The following is a 27763-nucleotide window of genomic DNA, read 5'->3' on the forward strand; positions in this document are numbered from 1 at the left end:
TAGAAAGACATGCAAAGTAATTATGAAAAATTATTTGAAATATTTTCAGTCAGACACAAGAAAAATGCTCCCAAAATCCACTACTCTTTTCTGATTTTATGGACTGAAAGTCAGTCCAGCTATTTCTTGTACTCTGTGCCAGACAGGAGTTTTCAGAAAAAAACATGTTCTGCCGAATTTATCTGATGAAGCAATACCCATCCCTTTTTCTCTAGAAGATTTTTAACTGATCCTTATTGAAGTCAGATATGACCACATGATTTTCACATAATTACCATCTATATTTAATAGTTTCTATCATGTTTTCTTCTTTGTATGCATTGCGTGCTGTGCAAAGTACAGCACATTAAACTGATGACTCATGGTTAGAAGAGCTTTCTTAGCTTTTCTCAGTTTCTACATCTATTTCCTAACAAATGCCACAAGTTTGGAAACCGTGTGGAGGATTTTTCAGCTAAAATAAAAAAATAAATCTTAATCCATAATTAAGAAAAAAAAATGATCCTGGTTTCTGGACCTGGTGTAATTTTTAATCATGGAAGATTAAGCTAGATAGGGGAGGAAGGCAAGGAGATGTCCTTTCTGAAGTGAAAGATCTTATGCTGGACAAGTGAACAGCAGCTAGCTTGCCTGGGAGGCAGAGGTTGCTGTTCTGAAGAATATGAACTTTAGGAGTTATTTCACTGAGTGTTCTAGAATAAAAGCATCTCCAGTTAGTTCTGTAATTACTGTGAGATTTTGATTTCGCAATTAGACAAGGGCTTCACTTCCCCTAGGAACTGGTGAAAACATACAGATTGCAAACTGTTGTGTTGTCCTGACCTGGCAGCAAAGAGCAGATGTAAGTGGCTGCTGCCTTGCTCTCAGTGCAGTGCTGGGAGGCAACCAGAGGGAGTCGGGGTTGGAGTCATTGTTGTCCGTTAACTTTTCCTCTGCTGTTGTGGGACAACTGCTCAACACTAGGGGGTAAGGAAAGGCTTTGCTAATCCAACATGGAAGGATTGGACAAAACCACAGAGAGCAGTGTGAAAATAGAAGATAGCGTTGTATTCAGGGCACTGACCTGAAACAACGTGCCTAGACTTAGAGACTTTCATTCACATGATATTTTTGGGTATAGGACAGTTTTATTATATAAAGTTGATCAAGCACAGAAGAGGCTTTTGAACATGAGTCTTCTGTCTTTCCAGCTTGGAGAAACCAGACAATCATTTTCCAATTAAATCCGTTTCAGACATGGCAAAGTAGATGATGCTGACCACCACATCCTGTGCCTTTGAGCACCTTAACATGAATTGGAATGAAACAGATCTCTGTAGTCCTTTGAGACTTGACTTTGCTTCTTCAGAAAGGTGTTTAAAATGTGCATGAGGATAGGGAATAGAATCTTGCGTGTGTGAGTAATGTCGATTTCCCACCTGAATCACCATTATTTAAGCGCAGATTCAAATACTGGAAGAATTAGATAGTTGAACTTAAAACACTTGTGTATTATTTAATATTACTGTTCTTAAAAAATTGGCCAACTTGACAGCCATGAACACACAGGTCATATGCCCTTTGAATGGAATCAACAGGGCCAAAAAGCACGTTTCCCTGTAGCAACCCATACATGAGAAAAGACCAAGAGTAGCTTAATTCCATCTTGGTTCCTTGTTTCACTTACAGATGTTACTGACCGGGTAGCCTCTTGCTTTTTGTTGGGCTGGGGCTGCCTGCCCACTCCCTTGGTGCAGTTGCTATCCATTGGAAAGCGTGGGTTGTCCTCTTGGCCCATTCATCAGTGTTTGACATGGTGCTCTAAAAGTCAGTAGATTTCACATTGTGCTGCTGACTTGGATCCATTTATTTCTTTTAGCTTTCTTTTTGAAAATGCTGTTTGATTTAAATATGCTGCAGTTTGCTGTCATATTCACAAAAGTTGTCTGTTTCTCCTCTATAAGGCTGAAATTTGGAATCTGTGTAGGTGTCCTGTACCCAGCAATTGCCTTATGATATGGGTTAAGGGAAATTCCATTCCCTTTGCTTTATTCTGTGCTGGTTCACCGCTTTCAGTGCTGTTAGTAAGGCTCCTAATTTCAGCGCTAGAAAGTGGGGTTGTATACAGATTTGTGGTCTAAAGGTATGAATAATGTGCCTTAAAATTGACTCTCCATGCTGAAACAGGCATGCACAAATAGCCTCCTATGAACTGCAAAGGAATTTTTAGATTGCCTTGAATATGTGTAAGAAAGTCCCACTGCCTTGCAGCAATTAATTCAAGTGATTGGATGCTAGGAATGGTTTATTATAATTGCACACAGGTAGTAATTTATTAGGGTGGCTGTTTCTTTTGGCATATGTCAAGAAGGTCAGAGTTTAGACTTTTTTGGACATTAACCTAGTCTTCTGAAACTCTGAAGTTCCACTTTTTGGTCATTAATTTCGTACATGCTGAGATTGTGACAATTAACCCACTTAATAAAGGTCAAGTTTCAATTTTTTCCAATTTCTGGAACACTTAACTTTATTCCTTCTTGAAAATGGGCAGATACAGAATGATAAATAGTTATTAAATGAGAACGAAGATGTAGTTCTGCTGTCAAGATACTGTTGAATGGTTAGTAACAAAAGGACCAGAACTGCTATGGATTTGAAATAAAAGGAATAGCGTAAAACAGACTACAGGTAAATGAAATAGAAAAGTATACATCACAGTAAGCTGTTTAAAATCATTTCCACCTATGTCCCTGTTAACTTACTCTACCTTAGCTTCTAATTATGGAAATCCATAATTTGTCCCTTTAATTTTTTTTCACGTGTGATTTTTCCTACGGCTCTAACACAACATCTAACCACAGCTGAAAGGCATAAAAAAGCAAAGTAAGGAAACAGTGATGATGTTTTCAGATGACCAAAGCCTATTTATACTGCATTCTTTAATGATACCTAGATTTCAATAAGCCACAAGATGAGTTAAAAGTAGTGGCATCAATTCCTAAAGGATGCATTGGCATGTTTTGTCTCTTAAGCTATTGCTTAAAAATTACACTGACATTTTTGAAACCTCTGAAAAGTATCTATCAAAAAGCATATTTATTAATTTTAAATTGTACCATCCACTGAAGAAGTGTTTGCAGATGAATCAGAAGTAGTCATTTGCTATGTTAATAAAATCATTGCATCTTTAGTATTATGTCGGTGCTGAGTGATATTTGGAAACCTATTTTTTACATACATTTTTTAAGTTTTTAGGTATTGACTAAGACAGTGAATCCTTCTGTAGTATTACTGCAGCAGTGTATAGGCTGGTGCTGAACACTTCAGTGCAGGAATGACATACAAGCCTTTCAAATAATAAGAAGCTGTGGATTGAAAATAATAGTGTTTCCTGTATAATTTTTTCATTAAGTAGTGCAAGTACTACTACCCAAACCTTAAAAATGGCTATATAATTGTCACTAATTCTGTCCTGTGCTGCTGAATAGGCTCACGTCAAGTACAGGGGTACAAACTGTCCAGCACTATTAACATGTGCACCGATGTAATTGCACAGCATTTATATTTGAATATCATCACTCAAGATTAGATGAAATTATTTCCTCCTGGAAAAAAAAAAAAAGTGGTTTTTGAGTTTAAAATGCAACACAGTTTGGCACTGTTGTGGCTTATTTTTCACAGGAGAGGTCTAGCTGTTGCTTTCAAAACTCTTTGTGTTGTCCCCAGACGTTTTTACACATGCACAATCTCACTTGAGGTACTCTCTGCTCTTTCTCCCTTTGAGAGGAGTTATTAACCTGTGCTAATGCTGTCTAAATGCTCACTAGTTAGTAGCAATACTTGTGGGACAGATGATTTAGAGTCACTTGATTCAAAATATTTTCAGCTAAAACTAAGTAATAATTTCAAGTGATCAAATGTCATCTGCTGCAAGAAGCAAATACACAGCACAATGATAGTTATCAAGCTTACTCTCAGCAAAGTATATCAATCTTTTCTTTGGATTTTACTTTTGGGAGTAGTAATATTCTCTGACAGAACAATTCAGACATCTTAAACTGAGTTTCAAGAAGCAGCAGCATTTTTTCTCAGTGGTATGAGGTTCAACAGGTAAGAACTTCAGCCTAAAAATTATGTGCAGGCTTGAGGTGGACCTCATGCCTTTGCATCAGAAGAAATTAACTAGTCTTTTCCTCTTCTTTCTCTTTATTAAGAAAGCTATTTTTGTCATCCATATTGGGCAACTGTATAAAAATAGGCAAGTTTTATATCTTGGCAGGATTAAATGAGAAGTATGTATGTCTTTTTTTCATATCCTTGAATATCAAAGCAAGACAAGCCTATTTAGGAACTAGAATTTTATTGCTTAACATATATTTGCATCCCGCAGTGAAGACATTCACTTTCATGGCACGTTTTCTCCCGATGGTTTCTAAATGCCTTGCAGCTCTCACAAAGCTGAATTTTTGCAGTACTTTTCTGAGATGAAGAAGCATTATTATGTTTTCTGACATGAAGAAAGGGCTACAGTAAGGTGGCAGAGCCTGCATCTGTGGTGCTGGTCACAAGAGATGGTTTCATTTTCAGGTTCATGTGAAATAATAGTTTTATGAACAAACTACAAGATTGTTTCTAGAAAGAGGAAAAGAGATGTGCCTGCTACATGTTTAGAACAAATGTTTACTAAAATAAGCAGTTCGTCTTTAGAAATAGAAGATATTTAAGCATTGCAGGTTTTTTCTCCCTAGTCATGGATTGAGGGAAGAAAGTATTGCTATAACAGCAGGGCTGTGCTAAGCCTCCCCCAAGGACAGACTGGCATTCACAGGTGTAATTGTACCTGTTCTGGCATCTTCCCTGGGTTTGGTCAGTGATGGCAACTGCAAATAACTTAGAAAACACTGAGGAACATCCCATTTCCAAGAAGATATAAAGAGTCAAATACAGAAAACAAAGTCAAGGTGGATTTTCTATATGAGAGAACCTCTAAAGACTCTTTGAGCTAATGAGTAGTTGTGATACAGATATAAAAAGTAACAAAAGGTGTTTAAGGAAAGGCATAACTGTTGATTTATTGACAAAAATGTTCTCTCAGGGATGTGTTAGTCTAAACTGCACAAATCTGTAGGAAAGGGTGAGATTTAGCATATCTTCCTTGTGTAGCAAACTGAAAACATTTGATGTATCAAGACATCCTATTTTGATGTTTCAAGGCTCTGATTTGTTAAAAAAACAAAACCTGGGCAGCGACATGATCTCTGCATTTCCCTACATGTTGCTTAAACATTTTTCAAGTTACTTAAGTGTCAACTGTGAAGAATTTGTTGGTCATCAAATCTGGCAAAATTATGGAAAACTCAGATATTGCTGAGTCCCATTAAAATCACCAGTCTGGTAGTGCTCTGCTCTAAGGACAGACCTGCTTCATAAGATTATATGTTGCTAGCTTACAGAAAATCCATGTGGAGACAGCCCTAATCACAGTTCGTGGTCAGCCATGAAAGTCAGAAGCACGCCTGGTTCACAAAAGCAACTTGAGTTTAAAACCTCTGATTTGGATTTGAAATTACTTTTTGAGAATGTAAGGTAGTATTATTCTGTGACTTTAACCCATTTCTTTGAAATGTTGAAGTCAAAGACTCAAAGAGATCAATATCTTAATAGCTTTTTGTCCTCTGGTACAAGTGATCAAGAATGAATTTTGCTGCAAAGTGAAGAACAAACTTGGATCTGAATTGGAAAGTTGGTTTTTGGTCCAGCCACAGTACCATTCATCCTCCTTTATACAGGAGGACAAGAGGCAGTCTGAAAGGCAGAGAACCTCAAATTGACCCAATAAAACACAGATGAACAGTGACACAAACAAAACAAGAAACCCACCACTTAGGAGGCGTCTGAAAAGGCAAAGCATTGTTCTTAATGCTTCAAATTTCTCTTAAAGGAAATAGGCAAAGTTAAGATGACAATTAGTTCTCGACCCTAAGATTACAGGCAGATTTAGATTGGGGGGGGAAGGTAGAAACTTAGCCTCTGGGCAGGTAATTACATGGTTGTCTGAGGAGCAAGGTTTTTGCATTGCTTTTGATGCTTTTCCTATGCATGACAGAATGGAAGTTCAGTGGTCTGGGCTGGATTTCCTACATTCCTCAAAAGACCAGTTAGACTGAGTCTTTGATAACAGGCTCATCAGTTTGGCAATATGGAGCTTGAGGAAGTGTGCATAAGTTTCCCTCCTATTTTATTTTATTTGACAAGCTTTTTTTGAAGATCAGAGCACACTTACAATTTTTATAGAACTCCTAAATCATTAAGCTTACTGCATATGCTTACAAATGGTTTTTGTAATCTGATCAGTTTTTTCATATGCTGGGTTTATGTCAGGTAAACTGGTTATTAATATCCCCATGAACACTTGCTGGCAAACTGAGTTAACTCTTTCTGACTTGAAATAGCCACTAAATAAGATCCACATACTTTTAAGCTATCGGAATTTTTTTAGTCTAATATCAAGTCGAATGCAGCATGTGATATACCAACCTTGGTAGAGGTTGATATGGCTGTCCATCATCTTCAGCCTTCATGGGCTCCTAAAAAGTACAGCTGCTTTGGTTAGCTGGCACTTGGCTATAGGACCTCACCAGCTATGAAGGAGGAGGACACACACAGAGCAGGTGCAACCAAGATGTTTGTGAGGCTGATATGAGATAATACATACAGAACGATAGTAATGAGTCTGTTAAAACCTCAAACATAGAAATGTTTAACCTAATAACCCTAAAAATCTGAAGTGCGTCAATTTTTCTGGTTTTTAGTTTGTTGGTTTTTTTGAACATCTTTCATATTTGAGAGATCTCTAAAGACACCCATGCCCTCTCTCGTAATAGGATAAATACGGTACTTACTGGAATGAGATCTCTCATTTTGTTCCATTTCAAACCAAATAAGTGTGCTCTAGAGATCATGGAAGTCTGTAAAGGGATTTACCTCCAAAGCTAACAAGCCAACCATGGAACAAAGGGAGAACAGCCCTAGTTTGAAGTCAGTATGTTGGCACTCTGAGTGTCAGTTTTTCCTTTTGTAAAGCATGCTGCAGTATTCTGGAGCAAGGGCCTCATTCAGTGGTGCAGGATCTCTACCTTTGCTCTTCCTTTTTCTCTTTTCATTGGCATTCAGAGAAAATGGGCATTGGGTACTGTCTTTGCTGTGTCATTCTCCACCCCTGTAAACAGTTTCAGATGTTGTACTGTATCTGTCTTGTTCAGGTAGGTCATAGGAGAAGATTATTTCATTAGTAAATGCAAGAACTGCAGAAGGAGTTGGTATTAGCTAAATCTCAAGCCAGAACCTTGGACTTGAACTCCAGATTATCCACTCAGCCCACAGCACAGGACAGCTGACTAACTGGGCTTCCAGAAGTGCCTAACTTCAGACATGACTGAGCCAAGCTCACAGGGTAGTTTTATCCCCAATTTCAGCACAAGTACTATCACCCTCTTTTCATGAAAGGACCTGGCCATTTCCTGTGCTCTCTGAGGAGTCTGGAAAAAAACCCCAGAACCAAGCATAACACACTAATTCACAAACTGTTCTGTTATGTTTCTGCCTGAATCTTGTCAGGCAGTGGCTGGTGCCACTTTCAGAGCACTACTTCTTAATTCTCTCTTCTTCATACTTATCTCACTTTAGAGAGTGTGAAATTTTTCAGTTCATTATGTTCTGAACTGTTATTTAATTGAAGCTCCTAATGTTCAGTCAGTACACACTGCACACAGTCATTTAAAATATTCCAGCAGTGCACATTTTTTATAAGTGGTTCAATTGGAAGTGATCAAGGTTTGAGACTTCCAGCCTATAAAGGCTTCTGCTGTGGAAATGTGAAGTGCTGCTCTCAATAATTTCAAACTGCTTCCTAAGCAGGCCTTCTGTTCTGACTCTCTTAAACTGCAGCATAATTTCTCAGCACAGTTTATGCCCAGAACCTTCATTTAATGGCTCGCACAGTTGCAGGATTTGGCGGAGCCCACTCACTGGCTGTCAAGCATGGTGGGAAGCCCTGCTCCCTAAACAGAGAGACTTGGTTGGGAGATTTTTGTTTTGCTCACCCCGTCTTGTCCAGAGGTACTGGAACAGAGTGACTGCCCCCACTGTCCTTTCTTCTGCATGGTATTTGCCATGCTTGCAGCTTTGCCCTCAGCTCCATGACATCTGGTGTGACTGAAGTGCGAGCACAAAGAATCTCTCTAAATGAATTTCTTCTAGCAGTGCACACTGAAACTCCAGTGTTTTAAGGTTTCTTCTTTCCCCAGAAGAAACTAGGATGAACCATGGCATCGGGGAGCTCAGAGCACAGCCAACTGCAGTCTCACTGCCCTGGAGTGAAGCCATGGTGCAGGGAAGGTACTGCCATGGATAAGGTGCAGCAGTGCAGCTCCTTAAAGTAACTCTGCCTCTGTGTTTGGACATGGCTGCTACCTGTGACAACACAGACTGCAAGCTTGCTTTTCTTCCCTTTTCCACAACCTGTGTGTTGATGATTAAAAGGAAATGTGTCGGGGATGGTTGTCTTCAATCTTCCCAAGCCTGATTCTGTGCAGCAAAGAAAAGGAGCTTACCACCTCCTTTATTCTGCTGCTTGGAGAAAATGATACACAGGGCTTACTAGCAGTCTGTTGTGGTGGGGCAGGCTAGTAGCAGGGGTAGATGAAGAGTCTCCATTACTTTTCATAGTTCAAATTTAGAGCTGAAGATGACTCAGAGATTCCAGCTTTATTGAAAGTGCTCAGTAATCTCTAGTAATGACCTAGTCTAACTAAAGAACAAGCACTCGTTAAAGGTCATTTTCCAAGTACTGTCATCCTCTACTTTAATTAATATCAGCCATATATGATGTTGTCAGTGGCTTCAAATTTTTTTGCAAGAGAAGACTGGACTTCCAGTGACATTTTTAATGAAAAAATGTAAATCATCTTTCATGAATGCTGTAATCGAGGTATTTATTAGCTAACCCTGGGCTGCAGGGGAACACCTATTGAAACAAGCTGTGAATCTTGGATGATATTGTAGGAGTGAGAAGTCTTCTCCAGTAGCCAGTAAGTTGCTATTAGCTACAGGCATGTCTGGTAGCCAAAAAGACCATGAAAAAGACTATAAAGTACAAGGAGGCAGGGTCTACACTACTGCTGCTTAATAGAAATGTAGAACAAGTAGCTCAGGAACCAGCTGGGAAGCTGTTTCCTTGAAGATCCTTATCCTGATCCTTTAAAAAGATTAATGAAAGCCCCGAAGCCTGAACAGGTGCTATTATATCCTTTCCAGAATGCACTAGGAGTAACCACACCAGCTCTAGATTTATACCTTGACGCTGGAAGGGTCCACAAGATCCCTGACCCTGACCCCCTCAGCTGAATTCAGTTATCTGATACACATCCATAATGTACATTTGTCCAAGACAAATGTTGATACAATGATAGGAAAAGATGGTGATTCTGTTGCTATTCTTGGCAGCTTGTTTCAATATTTGATGACTCTCACTTTCAAAAACAAAATTTTCCTATTGCTTCAGGTCCTAATGGTAGATTTTGTACTGCTTTGTTTTGCTGGATGCAAAAGCTCTCTCTTTAGTCCCTGGAAATTTCCCTCTGTGAATATACTTGTATAGAGTAGTCAAGTTTACCTCCCAGGCTTCTTCTTTTGATGAGACAGGCACAGGAGGACTCTTGCTGAAAGTCTCCTCCAACCTGAGAGTCATTTTAGGATGTCCCCTCTGTGTTCCTCTAATTTTTCAGTATTTTCCAGAGATTCCTCAACTGGTATATATGCTGTTGCTCATAACACCAAGGCTGTTTATGGTGGTATTTATGTTTTTAATTGCCATTTTTCCTGATCAAATATCAAAGTGCTTCAATAGTCCTTTTTGTCTTAATATTACTTTGACAGTCTCATGAATTCCATACTCATCATTTTCATCACTACTACTGATGATACAGTTTCCAAAGTTCACAGGTGGAGCCTGTATTTTGGTTTCTAGGCATCTGGATTTGAATTCAGGTGCATTAAAAAATTCTCAGATTTCATTGTCCCTTTTAACAAGTATGTTGGACCAGAATGTAAAAGCTCCATGATTATCTTAATTTATTGTGGCTGAAATTGTTACATCTTCTTCAGTTAATTTTTTTAGATGAATTTCCTTATTTTTATAAGTCCAGTGTTGGTGGTTTTTTGATCTCCCTAGGTTTGTGTGCTGCATGCCATGTTCTGACAAGAAATTCTACAGTCAAGTTTAATGTCTTCTGGAATATTTTTACTTGCATGGATAAAAATAGGGACATGTTCTCCAGTACATTTTTTGGATCAGAGATTGCTAAACTCCACACTTTTCACATTTAGTCATAATTTTAGAAAAATAACATTACAGAACTGCTTGCAAAGTTTATGAAGTTCAGCTCCAAATTCAGTTTTCCCAATAGTGGGTTGAATCAAAACTTGTCTCTCCAGGTACTTTCACTTTTTACTGTGGATAATAACTGTACAGAATAGGTATTTGTGGCTCTTGTTAAATGCGTTCATGCTCAGGAGCTAGTTTATACAGCCATTCAGTAAGGAAGAACATGCATCACCTGCTCTAGGCAATTCTTGAGGCAGGCATCTCCTAGAAATGGTCTGAAAGAAATGTCTTCGCTCAGTCAGGCAAGTGTCAGGCCAGAGATGTTTGCAAATGGAGCTGTATAGTTTCTTACCAGGGTCTCTGCAAGCCTTCACAACCACAGAATCACAGAATGGTTTGGGTTGGAAGGGACCTGAAATATCATCTTGTTCCAACCTCCTTGCAGTAGGCAGGAACACCTTCCACTAGACCAGGTTGCTCAGAGTCCCACCCAACCTGGCCTTGAGCACTTTCAGGGATGGGACATCCACAACTTCTCTGGGCAACTTGTTCCAGTGCCTCACCACCTTCACAGTAAAGAATTTCTTCCTAATATCTAATCTAAACATCCCATATTTCAGTCTGAAGACATCCCCCCTTGTCCTATCCCTTGTAAACAGTCTCTTTACAGCTCTCTTGTAGGCCCCCTTCAGGTACTGAAAGGCCTCAATAAGGTTTCCCTGGAGCCTTCTCTTCTCCAGGCTAAACATCCCAATTCTCTCAGCCTTTCCTCACTGGGGAGGGGCTCCATCCCTCCAATCATCTTCATGGCCTTCCTCTAGACTCACTCCAACAGGTCCAAATCCTTCTTATGCTGGAGGCCCCAGACCCAGATGCAGCACTTCAGGTGGGGTCTCACAAGAGCAGAGTCGAGGAGAAGAATTCCTGGACCTGTTGGTCATGCTGGTTTTGACGCAGCCCAGGGTATGGTTGGCTCTCTGGGCTGCTCTATCGAAGCTCACCTGCAGAAAAAGCCATGGACATGAATCGTGCAAGAGAAGGATCTGATCTGAGCAGGTTACTGCCAAACCACACACATGCGGAGCAGAGGTCCAGCCCTCCCCCCCACTCCAATCCTGAGCCAGGCTTTTCATGTCCTCTTTAGTTCAGACTTTTTCTCGTTCCTCCTGCACTTTCATTCAGCCACCCCACTGTGTACCTGCCATCAAAGATGCCATAATCTCTGCCCTTCACATATGTCTTTCACACATATCTCACACAGAATCCAAACACAAACCCAAGGATTTAGGTGATTCAAAAGTGTGAAGTATTTCCTGGTTTTCATGGCCATGTGATGCACATTTTGTATGTATACATGGATGTCAGCTTGTAGCAGCTTCTTGTGATGTTGAAAACACATCCTAGTAAGCTTTGCAAAAGGTGGGAAAAGGAAAATGTGTCACTGTTTGAACTGATGCTGGAGGCCATGGCAAATAGGCAACCCATCACACTAGAACCAAATTCCAAAAAGCTCATAGCCTAATGGCCAGTCATTGTTTTGTGTGAACATTACATTCCACTGTTCCAATTCTGCAGCAAACTCTGGAATAGAAGATTTCTAAGTGAAAGATCACAACTCTTTCCAGTGTATATGCCCCATTAATATCCAAAACCTCTGGTTCATGCTCTAAACGTAATGAGGCTGTATTTGTACTCAAAAACTCGCAGTAAAGATTGCAATGACAGATTTATATAGCATTTAAAAAAATATCTTGGAAGCAGTTTGAAGCTTGTTTAGTTAGGATCAAGCAGAATCATTATTGGCACTCAGGCTAAAATTTTTCCCTACTCTCTTCCAAAGCTTAAACCGAATGAATAATACTTTTTTTTTTAAAGTTCAAAATAACTCTTTTCGTTTTGACTTGAGTCCATTGTAACTACCTTGTGCCTGAATCATAAAAACCTTAGTATTTAGTTACCTTGGAACAGCTACCCTAATTCCAAAGATGGGTTGCATACTATGGTCAGGAACCTCTGGATTAGTAAATCTGTTACCCTGAAGATACTGTTTTTCATATTTATCTATAATTCCCTTCATAAACTCATAAAGTTGCACTTTAAAATCTGTTGTTTCTTGATTCCACTGCCTGTACTTAGAACTTGATTCCCAAAGCACTGCTTACATGCTGTGAAGAGTCAACTTCTTCTGCTGTTGAAAATGGAGTTCTCCAAAACACCAAGAATGGTTCGACAGACATCTCTGTCTTACATACAACGTGTTAAGCCTAGGTTGGTTTCATGACAAGAAGAGGAAACATGGTCAAAATACAGTGAATGAATGCATACAACAGCACACTGTACTTACAGGTGCAATTAAAGGAGAAATGCTAGCAAGCTCTGTGCATTGTGCCATACCTGCACTGCCTTCAATTAAACTCCTTCTGCTTTCATGTTGCTTTGACCATCAGCATTTGAGCTGATTTTTGTGGAGAGAGTTCCACTAAAATAGACATTTTTAAACAGAGTAATAAGTTTGTACACCCTTTACATGTAGAGACGTAAAATCCAGTTGAAAGCTATTTTAGATGGGCATTCCTGGTTTTGTTTGTTTGTTTGTTTGTTTGTTTTTGTGGGTTTTTTTGGTTTTGTTTTTTTTTTTAATATGCAGATTTCAGTAGACCCTTTTGGTAATACAACCTTAAGCAGTTTTAACATCTGTAAATGCCTGAGCTGTCTAGAAACCAAGTTGCTCGGGAGGTGTTGAGTAAAGCTGAAACAATATCTTGCAGAGACAAGATATGCAACAACATCATGCAATATCTTGCATGTAAGACAGAGATGTCTGTCAAACCATTCTTGGTGTTTTGGAGAACTCTGTTTTCAGCCAATGAAACTACCATGGAGGTGGTGCTGCCTGGGGGGCAGGACATACAGTGATAGTCAAGTGTCCCAGCTCTTCCATGACCTACCCTGTGACCTTGAGAAAGGTGTTGTGTTTTTCTGTGCCTGCTTCTCCACTTATAAAATGACATCTTGAGCTAAGTGCTTTGAGAATAACAGATACTGTCCAGATTTCACCTAGAAGAATTGAGCTAATTTGGTATCTAGGACATAGCACAGTCAAGCCCTGCCTGGTAATATGGTGGTAGGACAGCACTGGTAATACCGGGAAATAAACACTTCAAATCTCTGCAGTTTCTTCTTGTAACTGGTGAGTTTAGGCTCAAGGTTACAGTGCCATTTCATGGAATGAGTAAGAAATGCATCTGTTGAGTGATGGCCTAAACTCCCACCCACAGGAAATTTGGCAACAATGTTTGTAGCCAAGTGTGAGTCATGGTACCAATGTACCTCAGTGCCACGGACCACAGCAAATCACAGAATCATTGCCAGAATGGGACAACAGTACTCTGTGCAGAGAAGGCTCTGTGGACCTGCATTTCAGGAATGTTGTCCACTTATGGTGCCAGCCCAGTTATGAAGAGCTGTGCCTATTTGACTCCCTTGGTTAAATCCAGAGGTAGAAATGTTGGAACTAGTTGCTATGGGCAGGCTGACTTCTGAGGAGCCACGTGCTACTTTCTCCAGCACCAGCAACATCCCAATGAGGGGATGCAAACAAAAGTAGTGCTTCTAATCTCAACACTTGTATTTATCTCAAAATAATTAGCTGAAAGAAAAAACTCCTCCTGTCCTTGCAAAGCTGTGAGAAAAGGGAACTGCATCTAAGACTGCTTCAAATGAAAAAGTGAGGCTCAGAGGAATCAGAGAACTCTGCTTGTATGCTGCATTCCTTACTCCTGAGACAAGTTTATGAAGGAATGGAGTGTCTTTAATCATTTAATTTGGCTAATTTAAAACTACATATGCATAATTTATTTACAGAGAGGTAAAAACCTCTAATTCCTGCATTTATTATTGTAACATTCAGTATTAGAGTGATTTTTTTTTTTTTTTACTATTGCAATCTGCACACTGCCTGAGAGTGTTAGTGCTCTACACATCATGCTTGAGTGAGTGTGTTTGAGGGGGTTTGAGACTCCAATTCACATACACCAGCATCAATAAATTATGTACCTAACTTCCATTTATATGCAAAGGCGTTGCAGAAATTATAATACAAATTAATTTACAGGGCTTTCACTCCCAGCCATTGTTTTATGCTCCTTGTCTTAAAGGAAAAAAAAATAAAAAAGGGATCTTCTGTTTCCCACTCCAGAGGGGTTCAGTTTTAGTAATACTTCAATAGTGCCCTATGTTAAAGGTACATTTGGCTCATCCACAGCAAAACCCAGGGAACTAGCCTTGTTGAAACTACCTCCAAATACAATTTATGCAATCTATTCATGTAAGTGGGACACCTTTTCTAATTCCAGCTCATGGGAATTTAATTGCCAAGTTTGAGGCCTTGTCAGGATATCTGTCACTTTTCAAGGACTTCATGGATGGAAAAATAATTCAGTGAGGTCCAGCTCTTTTACAAGGCTTGACAACTATCCTGACCTTCTCAGTGTGTAAGATGTGAGCCCCAGAAGACCTGGCTGAGGCAAAGTGAGAGAATTGATTCCAGAGCTGCCTCATTCCCAGATAGCTTTAAATTATGTTCCAGCCTGACCTAGAAGATTTCCCCCATGTAAGTACCAGCCCACTCACCTTTAGATAGCTGAATTTACCCTCATTCATGAGCTGACCTGGACTGTACTTTGTGCAGCCAGCTTCACTGAAGGCATTGTCTGTCCACCATAATGCCTCTCATCACTAATTCACAGTCCCTTGGTATGTATGAAAGCTTAAATTATTTCCTGCAGTGTGCATTAGCTTGCACATGTCTATGCTGAATTTCATCTTCCATCATGCTGTCTGGTCAAGTCTTTCTGGAACATGTCGTAGCTCCCCATAGTCTTGAGTAACCTAAAAAATTCTGTGTCATCCGGACATTTTGCTAATTCACTATTTACATGCCTACTCCCAGGTCACTAGGAAACATCTCTTACTACAAACTTTGGGCTGACAGGCATAAATTCTTAATGTGTATTGAAACTATGAGCCAATCTAGGGCTATTTTTTAGTTTGATATATTTGAAGTAGCTTTTAATGGCTTATCAGTAGCTGTTGAAGGTGGTGAAATCTGTGGTAGTGCTGCAGATTCTGCTTTCTTGAGCTGGGATTACCATCGGAGACAGTGGGGCTGACATTCTGCTCCCCTAGACTAGAAATAAGCTCTTTTCTAAACCTGCATGGGATTTGAGACTCTTCCCTTCACTGTATTTTTCCTATGTAGGAAGGATGAAAACTCCCATAGGCGGCAGCAGCTACTCATGGTGCAAAAGGAGAAATATATGTCTCTATTCTAGGAAATTGGGTTGAACTGTTTCCCTGGAGGTGGTTGGCACAAGAGGAAGAAACAGGAGCTGACAGAGGTAGCCAAGATCATGCACAGGGGTAGAAGGGATGTGGGCCAGTCCTGGCTGTTGTTGAGACTTCCACCAAGATTATCTCCCCTAACTCTGCTTGTGTAGTGAGGAAATTATGGAAGTTACAGGTTTACCTGTTCGCTCTCTTTATAAATGCTAAAACCAATATGTAGTGATGTGTCTCTTTTTCCTAAAAATGGGCCGTGTTGAATGTAGTAGGTACACTGCCTAACAGTGCCTTTGGAAGGACAATGGCCTCATCCTTTTAATGTGTGATGCACCTCAAAAGCATCATTTAATCCACCTGGTTCCATTGTAGAAACTCTCTGGTTTATTTTGTTTACTCTTTCTTTCTAAGCCATAGGAATATATATCAATACTAGTAGTTACAAAGATGGATGTGCTGTGGGCTATAGGCTACTTTGGAGGAGAGGAGAGGATCTGGGCAATGAAGGTGATGTAGGAGCTAATATTGGATTTTGAAATTTTAAGAAGTAAATTTTACAAGAAGGAGGAATCTCCTTTTTCTCTGTCCCTTCTAAATGATCTCACATGATATAAAATATTTGAGGGTCATGAACTCTCCTGGCAATGTCAGCACCAATTAAAAACATTACCACCAGCGTCTGATGTTATGTCCAGCAGCAGCAAAGAAAAAACAAGAGCTGAACACTCAAGCAGTGAATGATTGCCACCAGCAATGATGCTTTGTTGACAGCAATAGAATGGTATCTGTTTCTCAGAGGCTTAGGTATGTGAGACTGATTTGGATTACGGTTGGCAACACTTAGATGGTTATCTTTGCAATCAGAAGAAAAAAGACTTTTAATTACAAGCACAGTAACACTATCAAGCTGGGGCAAATCCTGTGCTTAATCCTGTGCTACTGCTCTGGGGTTTTACCTGGTTCAGATTCTTGTCTTTGACTGTCTCCTCATGAAATCACTTCCTGGACTGAATGTTTTTGGTAGAATCATTTTTGCAAGAAGATGATGGAGGGCAGAGAAATATTTGACTCTCATGCTAGGCATACTTGCACACTTGGGAAAATACTGCTCTACCCACGTAAAATCAGGGAGAGTTTAGTCCCTACCTAAACTCCTGGAGAAGGCCACAGAGCTGCACAAGTGCCTTTGCAAACCATCACTCATTTCTACCATGGTAAGGGAGCAGGGTCCCCCACCCACCAGCTCAGACCTCTGGCCCTGCTGGGGAAACCAGCAGCAAAATCCTCCCGCGCTGTCCCAGCATTGTGCCAGGTAAAGAAGAAGAGAAAATCTCAGTTTCCAGCTTGCCAACACTTCTGTATGAAGTAATGCTTCTGCAATCTCCTTCCTCTGGTGCCCAGGCTTCCACACATGGGCTGCACTGATCCAGAATGCCTTCGCAGGGAGATGGTGAGTGCTGTTTCCCCTGAGTGGGGGCTGTGCCGCAGGTGCAGTGAAAACATCTGCTTCCCCAAGATCATCTTCAGTCACCCAGTTCCCAGCCTGGAGGCTCTGGACAGCTCTGCCATAGATTACATCTCCCACGTCATATTGTACCTCATCACCCTCTCCACCCTCCTCCCTGTCCTCCAGCCTTTCCTCTCCCCTTCTGCCCTCAGCCACCCTCTGGCTTCCTCCCTTGCCCCTCCAGCCATCCCCATCTGCATTCCTCTCGTCTGCCCTATTTGCCTCCCACCACAGCATCTAACAGACCGTGCCTTTCTGCAAATGGACTGGGCCAGTCACCCGCGGCTCTCCATGGGGTGCTGTTCCCAGCAGGCAGCAAGGGCCCTTTCCCTCCTCCTGTATTTGAGGTGACTTGCAACTCCTCAGGGTTCCATGAGCACTGGAGCAGTCTCAGGGAGCTGGAGTTCAACAGAGCAACCATCCAGCAGGATTTTGTTTGGGGGTTGAGGAGATAGGGTAAACAGTTTGGGGATTGCCTTGTTAAGAAGGGGGCTTTGGGGTCTATGTCTGAGTGGATGAGGCAGTGAGAAGGGGAGCAAGAGACAGGAACCCTGCGGAACAGGACACACTTGAGTCTCAAGGCTGTTTGGGAGCTGTGGTTTCAGGTGCAAGCTCAACCATAAAGCAAAGCTGCCTCCAGCACTGCCCTGTCAGAGCATGGAAATGGGGCCAGCCCCTGCTCAAAGGCAGCATAAAGTCCCTTTTCTTCCCATGAGCCTGGGCCAGGCCTGCCCTTACTTGCTTTGCAGAGGACTGCGAGCCCCGGAGGGAGCCCAGCCCTGGAAGCTGTGGGATCCCGCCAGCCAGGAGCTCTGCCCATCTCCTCTGTCCCACAGAGCCGGTGAAACCTGGCTGGCTCCCCCAGGCCTCGGTGAGCCACACGGTGCGGTGGGTGCTTGCCTGGAGCTGGGGCTTGTGCTGTACTTGGGGTTTGTTAGAGGAGGAGGAGTTTCTCCCTTGACATTTTCACAGCTCGGAAAGGAACAGGAGGGATTGATGACTCTCAGCCCAGCAAAGACAAAGAGGTGATCCTGCCCTACTGGGCTTTGATAAACCCAGGCAACCAGCCACCACTTGTTCTTACAATCACTCACTCCCACATATGCATGAGAAGCGCTATTGTGGGGCTTTTTCAACATTACTGCATACTTATTAACTGATGTGCCTTTGTTTTCTATCAAAAATCTTGTTTCTAAACCTCTCCTTAAAACTCACCACATATACTCACGCACATACTTATTTTTCTGTCAAAGAAATCAGTACTGTAACATTTAAAGGGGAAAGGACAATTTTAAATTACATTTATTTTTTTTTTCTTCTCACCATTTTCTTTCACCAAGTTACTCTTCAGCTCTTAATTTCACAGACATTGTGCTCAGTTTCAGTTGCCTGCAGAGGTCTGTGGAGGTGTGATTGGGCAAGCCTTTTGCTAACAAAACCCTCTTCATTTTTTTCTCATAAGCACAGTGTTTGCACCTTGCAAACCTGACACTCGTACTGAGGCATAGATTTGTAACGGTATTTTGGCATCTCCCTCCCAGCAAGTCAGACTTGGAGATTTGGCTTTTCCAGTATGATAGTTTGCTCTTTTATTGGTTGAATTTTCCTTCTGTTGGAGGAATGGTAAATCTGAATTGGCTTCTCTGGGAGCAAAATCACAGGAGCACAAGGCAAAATCCTTTACAAATATCACCTTATTAACTGTCTCAGATGCCCATCAGGAAAAACAGGCACTTCAACTCATTTTCTCCCCACAGACTCCAAGGTAAAGAAACTGGCTCATAAAATGAGAACCCACTTCTAATTCAGGGTGATGGCTACCTGGTTGGATGCAGCAACATGCAGATGTATTGAAGAAAATGTGGCACAGTGGCTTCCTAGCAGGACTTCACAGCTCCCAACCCCTGAGTGCTTTTTAAGCACTAACTCAGTAATTATGCATCATGGACAAGCCTAGTTTTTTGCCATCACTTCTGCATTTCACTGTGACTTTGCAAAATGATGAAGTGATCGAGATCTAGAAAGTTCACACTCTCTGTCTTGTATTCAGGCTATTGCACAACACTATTGTGTCATTTAGGCACTTACTGAAACTAATTGTGTTTGCTGCTGTCCTGCCTAGAGGGCCACAGGGAACAGGACCCTGTTGTGCTAATTTCTGGATAAGCACATAATTAGAGTCCCCATACTGGTGAATATACTGCTTAGATGGAAAAAGAGACCCAGAGAGAGCAGGGACACAAAAAGGAGTGCACAATACAGAAGTCAATACAGAGTGCACAATACAGAATGTCAGGTCAGTGGGCAGCTTGCCTTCAGAATGTCCTGCTCCCACTTGAGGCCAATCATTGGAATACCGTTCACGGATGGGAGTCTGTTGGATGCACTAACTACAGCTGAGACTGCAGCTCAGTATCTGTGTGTATCCAAAGGGATTGTCAAGCTTGAGAGTCTCTGCTTGCTGCATCCTGTAGGATGCTGCATCTGAATAGCATCATTTGTGCCAAGCATCTCCACAAAGGAACTTGAGACATTATAATTCCAAAACACCCACTAAACCCCAGTAAACTGATGAAACGCAATTGAAATGGCAAAATTCTGATGTGGTCAATTAACCCCCTGCTATGTAGAACCCTGATATCTCTGTATAAATAAAATAAAAGGCAATAGTGCTGGATTGATGGCAGTGATAGCATGAGATAGTTTCTTATGAATTATTTATTGGGTGCTGTGATCAGAGCTCTGTTTAGCCTCTGTCCTGCTCTAGGTCATCTCAACTATACACCCTATGCCCTAACTCAGAGCATTAAGTAGCCATGCCAAAGACAGGATCTTTGCATGACTGCCTCTAGATCCCAACACATACCCGTGTAGCCCCTATAATGGACAAGCACATGTATTATTAAGCAGCAGAAAGCACTTGTACAAGGCTGACGGCACACATGACTTATTTACACTGACCTAAAATAGCAGCACTTTAAATGATACAAACACAGAAGACTTTAAAGTGCTCCATGGAGATTTGTGAATACAGGAGAACCCTTTGGCTAATCCTGAAACATTGTTTTTTTAAAAAGTCGGCTCATTCTCTTTTATGCACCTGCCATTACTTTCCTTACCTAGAAGTGACTTCCTTCAGTTTTCCCTATATATTGGATTATTAGCAGCTTGGTTATTAACAATCCTCCCACTTTTGTTGGCAGATGCAGCCTTCCAGAGCTGACAGTTCCTAAGGGCTTAGAAATACTCTCCCTCAGGCTTGCAGGGTGGTGGATTAATGGGGTTTTCCCTTCTTTTAGCTGGGTTTCCTGATGGAAAGTGGGTTTAAATGGCCCCACTTCAGTTATGCCCACTGGCCAGGCTTGGCACAAGTTGTTCCCACTGTCACTTGATATCTCTTTGGGTATGGGGGCTGAATGTCCAATGTCACTTGGGAGGTGTGTGCCCAGATGAGGAGGGAGGTCTCTGCCAGGGTGGCTGGGGAAGTCTCCTGGGGGTATGCTGGGAGCATGGGTGAAGGCAAGAACCAGTAAAATATTAAAATGTATGTATGTGTGTGCGGGGGGGACCTTAAAGATTATTTAACCAAAAAAAACCCCCTCAAAGTCTGACTTATATGAAATTTAATTTAATTTATTTTTACACCAGCAGCTGTCAGTTCAAAGAACAAAAACAAAGTAGCCATCTGTGCTTAATTTCATAAATCTACTGTAGATTGTCACATGATAGTGGAACTTGGACAAAAAGATGTCATGTGATTGGGTCCAGTCCCTTTAAAGTCAGGCTTTCATATATTGTCTGATGTAGCTGCAACTGTAGGCATGAGGCCCAACCAAGCAGGCACTGACATGTCATGAACTGAACAGGGTCAATCTGACAAAAACCCTGGTTTCTAGGACTTGTAAAATCTTCCCCTCTTTTTGTGGCAGAAGTGTTTTGTTGGGTTTTTTTCTAATTATGTTGCCATTATCTGAGCAAAACAACAAGCTTATTAGATAATAGCAATGCCTATAACATGGAATGTAACATGAAATAACTCCCCTCCCATGAGAGTGGCAGTGGCATGGAAAAAGCAGGGTGCCAGGGAGCTGTGAAGGACCGAGGGTGGTTGCAGAGTCAAGCAGACTCACCTCCCATTGGAAGCTCTTCTCTAGTTCTTTACTTGTAACAAAAAGAGGTTTCTTAAACCTCCAGAGAACACAGGTAAATCAGAGAAATGTAAAAAAATGACATTTTCTTTACCCATTCGAGAGGCAGGGCTAATAGGGAAAGTCAGAGTATGTTTACTCTCTAAAATCATATTACTAAGAAAGTGCAAGGGAGAGAGATCAGAGGGGGTGTAATTAAAATACAGATCAAAAAGTCGCATTTTTCAATTTGCCATGTGAAAAAAAAAAACAACAATCAGCTTGTCATATTCTCATTAAATACCAGATGGTTGAGCATGAGTAATAGATCTCTGGCTGACAGAAATCTGCAAACTCTTTTCTTTGGAGAGTTTTTAACTTCAGCAATCTGACCGTATCGAATATTCAATAACACTATCAAGGTGAATGTATTTGTTTAGTATTTACGTGCATATATTTGTCTGTGCGTGCCACAGCGTACGTGCGTGTGGGGTGGAAACAAGAGCTGAGCCTCAGAGAAAGTAAAATTAATTTTTAGTAGGTAAGTTTGGCTGCCTAACACACTTTTACTCTCGCACTCAACAGACACAAGAGTTTCCTGAGGTTTTAATGCTTTCCACCTTCTCAGGGATAATTAAGTGATGACCACAGCTATGCTGAAAGGAAAAGGCCACAGCTCCTTTATCTAATGCATCCACATAACTGTAAATTAGGGTATCACTCTCGCGTTGAGCCCCGCAGATCAATCTCTTTCTCGCACCACTGCTGTTACCTCCAGTGGGGATCTGGCAGCTGCCAGCAGCCTGTCCCATTGCCTTTTCCAGGGCCAGCTCACTCCCAGACTAACTCCAGCAAAATTTTTACCATGTTTGAATTATTCTCTGGTTTTTGTTCCTAGTGCTGTGTTACAATGACATTGACAGGATCTGACTGTCAACCACCACTGAGATGGTATGAAGACAGAATTAACAAGATGCTTCTTTTCTTCCCCACACGATTTACTCTCTCAGTATGCAAAATGGGGCAGCACAGGGACAGTTCAGACCTAACTGTATCAGGGGGTGCTCATGGAGGCAACACCATCAGCATTGCTGGTCTCATAGAGCCAAACGCTTATGTAGCTGGCGCCTCTCTTGATCCCAAGTAAAGAGATGAATCCAATTGCTACCTCGCTGGACTTCAGCCATTTGTGAGGCTTGATATCAGCACACCCAAATGACTGGGAGCCCTGAAAGGCCCGTGTAATAAAGGAAACATTTAAGCCTGCCAGCAACACGGGAAATTTCAAAGAAATTCTGCATGTGTGCAGAGGCAGCAGCCATTCTCTTGCCTGCTCCAGCCTGTCGTAGAAGTGAACACACACTGGTCTCTCTTGGAGACCTTGCATTTTATTTTAATTCCATCACCACCGCCCCGTGTGTGTCCCCCCCCCACTCTGCCCCCCTTTCTTCTTCTTGCTTCTGTTTTCCCTTAATCTTAAAGAAGTCATTTTGAATGAAAGTAGATGATCTGGTCCTTGTATATGGAAAAACAGCAATTACTGTCAAAGAACAACAGTCTTTGCGGTAGGAGTGTGGTAACTTTATTCTCCTGCAAGTTTGGGCTGGACTTAGAGTAATAGACATTAATGCCAGAAAAGAGCTTGTGAGGTTTCTTAGCCTACTCTTTTTGCCAGTAAGGGATATTTCCCTACAGGATATTGTAACCAAGCTTTAATTAAAAAAATTAGAAGGCATTAAAGCAACACAAAGTAATAGCCTCCTTCGGTGTACCTCACATTACCAACCTGTTAGTCTCAGACCTTCCTCGTTCAACCTACTGACACATCTGTGCTCTTGGCAGATCCAGATCTCACAACACTGTGTTGTTCAGGGATACCTGAAGTGGTGTAGCTACATTAGCACAATAAATTAGCATGGGTAGAGCACCATGCTAATAAGTCTGGATTGCTTCTCGTCCTCAAGCTAGTTCTTTTAGACCTAGCTCATTAGGTGCTATAATGGGCAGTGCAGATGCATCCACACGCTATCCAAATCTTTGGGAATGATGGTGTTCTGGGGAGCTCAGAAAATCCATGGGCGGTGGGAACAGTGACAAAGCTGAAAAGCTTGGGCTCTCCCCACTCAAGACTTTCAGTTGGTCAAAATAGTGGTGTTTTCTTTTCCTATAACAAGGTTCCCGGGATGAAGTCTTGGTGCCACTGAGATCTGTAGAAATTTTGCCACCAGCTACAACAGTTATAAAACTTATCCTCTTTTTATTTTTCTAGTCAAGAGTAAAAATATTTTTCTGGTGATAATAGGCTAATGTCTCAAAACTGTTGATTTCTTCTTAAATTCCATTCAGGATTGCCAGTGTCACAACATTTTCCTTATGTGCTTTTCATGTTTTTAGTTAGTACCAATATATATTACTGCTTGAATCACCTTTTTTTGGGAATTGCCATCTTATCACACCAGCCTCACTTTTCAGCTGTTATTTTTTCAGGAGTTCACCCCCCATCTCCTTTTTTTTCTCTTGGATTGACAAGACTGACAGAGGCACCTGTAAGCATTTCTTGATCCTGGCTTTAATGATTAGCTTAAGGAGTCTCATATGCTCCTGTCATGCCTATTGCTACCTCTGTCAACTTTCTTTTCAACACAGCAGACTTTGATTGTGCTTAGAGACAAGGTCTGCAGCACCTGCTTTCAAAGGAAATGGAAAGGCAGATATTCTGCTCATAAAGATTGACTAAGTAATGGAGCCAAGGCTAACGAACTCACCTGGAGATTTCTTATGGCTCTTGAGTCTGTGCTTGTCTAATCTGGGATAATTTACTGAGGGTAAGGTAACAGTATCCTCACCTGCAAACATTGGCAGTGATTTTTGGCAACTTCCAGGCTGTTGGCTTCTCTTTGAGATCTGTGCACTTTCTAACTAGCAGACCATGTCCTGCCTACCTTCTGTCTACATCTGAGGTGGTTTTGGAGAACTGCTGATGAGCCTCTTTCATTGGTTTGCCTACACTGCTTTCATTAAGACAACACATCCAGCCACTGATACTGCAAGAGACACCTAACATGGCACAAACTGGGAGGAAGTTTCCATATGGATATGGCCCACCAGACAGTTGTTTCATCTCTCAGGACCTCATGGCCAAGGTCAGAGGCTTGGGCAGAGTTGCAATTTGCAGCTCCTGTCATCAGAACAAAGGAAGTCTTTAAGCTGGTTTTACCACCCTATCAAACCTCTGTGGGCGAGGCAGGAGAGAACAAACTAGTTTTCAGGACCACAGAGGTATACAAATCTGAGGGTAAGCAGATAGGTGTCTGATGACTCGTCTGATATACCTGATTAGTGAGAAAGGGTGCTTTTGAGGTTAAGACACTGGAGAGCATTCAGGAAATCTAGATTTGGTTCCCAGCCCCACCATGGATTGCCTGTGGCATCTTGAGTAAATCTGTTCACTTGTACCTCAGCTCTGCATGTGTGTAAAGAGGGTACAGGGCTATTTACCTCCTTGCTTTTCTTTCAAAAAGACAGAGCAAGTGCACAGGTAAGTGTCCCAAACCCATGTGGGCCCTCATCTCACTGGGATCTCTTGATACCATCAGTATGTGAATCACAGCGCTCAAGGGAAGAGAGAAATGTATACTTAACACATGTATGTACAAATGATGAACGGTTCCAGAAGTATCAGTGAAGTATCACAAGTTGGCCACTTCTGGGTACAGTAATCATCTCCCTGGCATCTGTCTCTGGCAATGTCAAACTGTTAATAAAAATTTGAATCAAACCAGGACCGAGTATTTTATTTCATGGTTCACCAGGCAGCTAAGTATTTAAACACCTCATTTTTCCTTCCTTCATGCTAATGCATATCCAGGTCCTGTCTGAAAGAATAACACAATTGAAACAAATGCAGGGCAAAACAAAACTACCTGGACAACAGGGAGGTACTGGGCAGCAACAGTATTTCTCTTTGTTCATTAGTCATATTAACCACATTTATTACATGATCATGTCAGTCATATGGGTCACCTAATATTAATTGTTAGATGGGCCTAAGGAGATGTCACTGAACACCAGAGAAGTTCGGTGTGATAATTTGTCCATCCTCCTGTTAGATTCAAATTCTCTCCTTGCTGGCTGAATTCTAAATACAACCAGTCTCAGTCACTCAGGCCTCCACACTCTACTGTAACCAAAAAACCCCATTATTATTATTATTATTATTATTATTATTATTATTATTATTATTAATTTGCAGTAGCAGAAGCAGTAGCAGTAAATTGATGTGTGAGAAGCTCCAGAGATGGGCCATTATGTGCTTTCTTGGTTGATTCAGTGGTCTTTCTACCCTTTTAACCCCTTTTAGATTATTATTCGGAGATCCTGCTTTGAGGCTCTATCTTGCAATGTCTTGCTCTAAGGCTGTTGTAAGGTACTCTCTCTCTCGAGTCTCTTTTCTTGGCAAAGTCTTGTAGCAGCAGGCTTTGTAGGCAGACTTCTTACATTACATAACCTTTTCCTCTTGATACGACATCTGTAGTACCAGAGGGAGGAGGATGCCTGATGCAGACAGGTTTCATCCTCCCACCTTATTTTCATGTCCATGCATTTTCTCCTCTTTAAGAGAACTCTAATACTTCCCCTTGCTACTGAAAGTAGGTAGAGGAACAGTCAGTTTTTCCTATCCTTGACAAAATGTTTTCCTGGCACTGTTACTTATTGTGGAGCAAGGAGCACAAACACTATCACTGTTGCAGTGATCCAGGAGGAGGACCAATGCTCCAGCCAGATTTCCTGGGCAGGTATGTGACCCATCAGACATCCACTGACAGCATCAATAGAACTAGTGACATGAGCACCTATGATGGATGCTCCATGTATGGCTAATACTACAATGGTGCAGGAAAACACATGGATTCATCTCCTGGAACACTCTGAACTGCTTAGAGGAGTGGGAAATACTATAAGGTCTTCTGGGAACCAGTTCTTTCAAACGTCATAGCCATCTGAGCCCAGTTTCTTGGGACAAGTGATTTAAACTTGAGTCTCTCATTCTGGGGATATATCCTCATCCATTAGCCTTACAGAGAAAGGTGAGAGAGTCAAGTTTGGTTTATAAATGAATGCAGGTATTTAATTAGCTACAGTAAAGTAGATCAGATTCAGCAGAATATATTAGGAAAGTCCTGTTTCCAAATACCTGAGAAGGTGGTGGTGAGGACACTCTCCTCAATGGGAGACTAAGGTTTGAATCTGCTTTCTAATCAGATGTGTGGGTGAGGAGAGAGGAGGAAGACTTGAAAGCAATTTCCTACCTCTTATGTGGCTAAAGAAAAAATATGGGGGAGATTACTGTTAGTTGTTTTTTAGTATTTTTTCTTATCTCCAGGAAAGGATTTGGGAGCCAGGACTCCCAAAGGAGATAGGTGCCACCTTCTCTCCCAGGGGTAGCTAAAACTGCCTCTGCTTAATTGCCTCACCACTAAATACTTCTCACCATTCATGCCTCTTGTAGACACTTATCCGTCAGCTTGGGCAGCTTCTTTTTCTGCTCCCCAGCTTCTCTAATCCCATCTCGAGGTGTTAGATTTACTTTCTCCCCTACCTGACCCCCTGGGATGCCTGTGTCTCTAACCCAGAGCTGAGGATTCTGGTATACACTGGGATAGGTGGAAGTTAGGTAGTAAAGCAGTGTGGTTTTCCTCTTTTGGTGTGAAATCTCTTTTTACATCAGCTATGAACATATTGGACAGCGAGGAAAGCAGTACTTCTGGCTGAAACATGCATACAATTAATCAACCCTTATGATCCTCTTTGCCTCAGATCTTCAGTAATAAGTTTCCTTTGGCTAAAATGACATGTTTAAGGTCTTTGTGCTGTTAAACTCAGCCTGCTTTATACTTTCTGCCGTGTGTGTGGGACTTGCTGGGAGTTGGTAAGATGTAATGCTTGTACTCCTACTGGCACATGACTCTGGCTTTATGGGTCAAAAAATTTTTTAGTTATCAGAAAGGGAAAGATAAACATATTTCTTGAAGGCTTTTTCTTCTAAATGAACAAGTTGGTTTTGTATAGGATGTTTCTCAAATTCTTTTCTTTTTTCCCCTGGAAATTTATATTCTGCCTTCTTACACTTAACTTACATTTACTTTGGTGGAAAATATTCCCATTCCCACACATATTAACCTCCACTATCTTTCTTATGAGAAAAAGTAGAAACAAGGAGGAATAAAGCAGTGAAAAATAACAGGGTTAGCTTGATTTTCAGACCTGCGACTGACACCAGAGCCTACCTGACAAATAAAATCAGTCACATTTTGTAACATTTTGTTTCACTGCCTTCACTGCTCTGGTTATTCTTCCTCTAGCCCTGGCATTTCAGTAAGAAGAAAGAGGGGGAGAAAAGCATTAGTCTTTGTTTCAGGACAGAGT

Source organism: Corapipo altera, unplaced genomic scaffold (assembly GCF_003945725.1).
Source record: "Corapipo altera isolate COAL_440 unplaced genomic scaffold, ASM394572v1 23, whole genome shotgun sequence".
NCBI lineage: Eukaryota > Metazoa > Chordata > Aves > Passeriformes > Pipridae > Corapipo > Corapipo altera.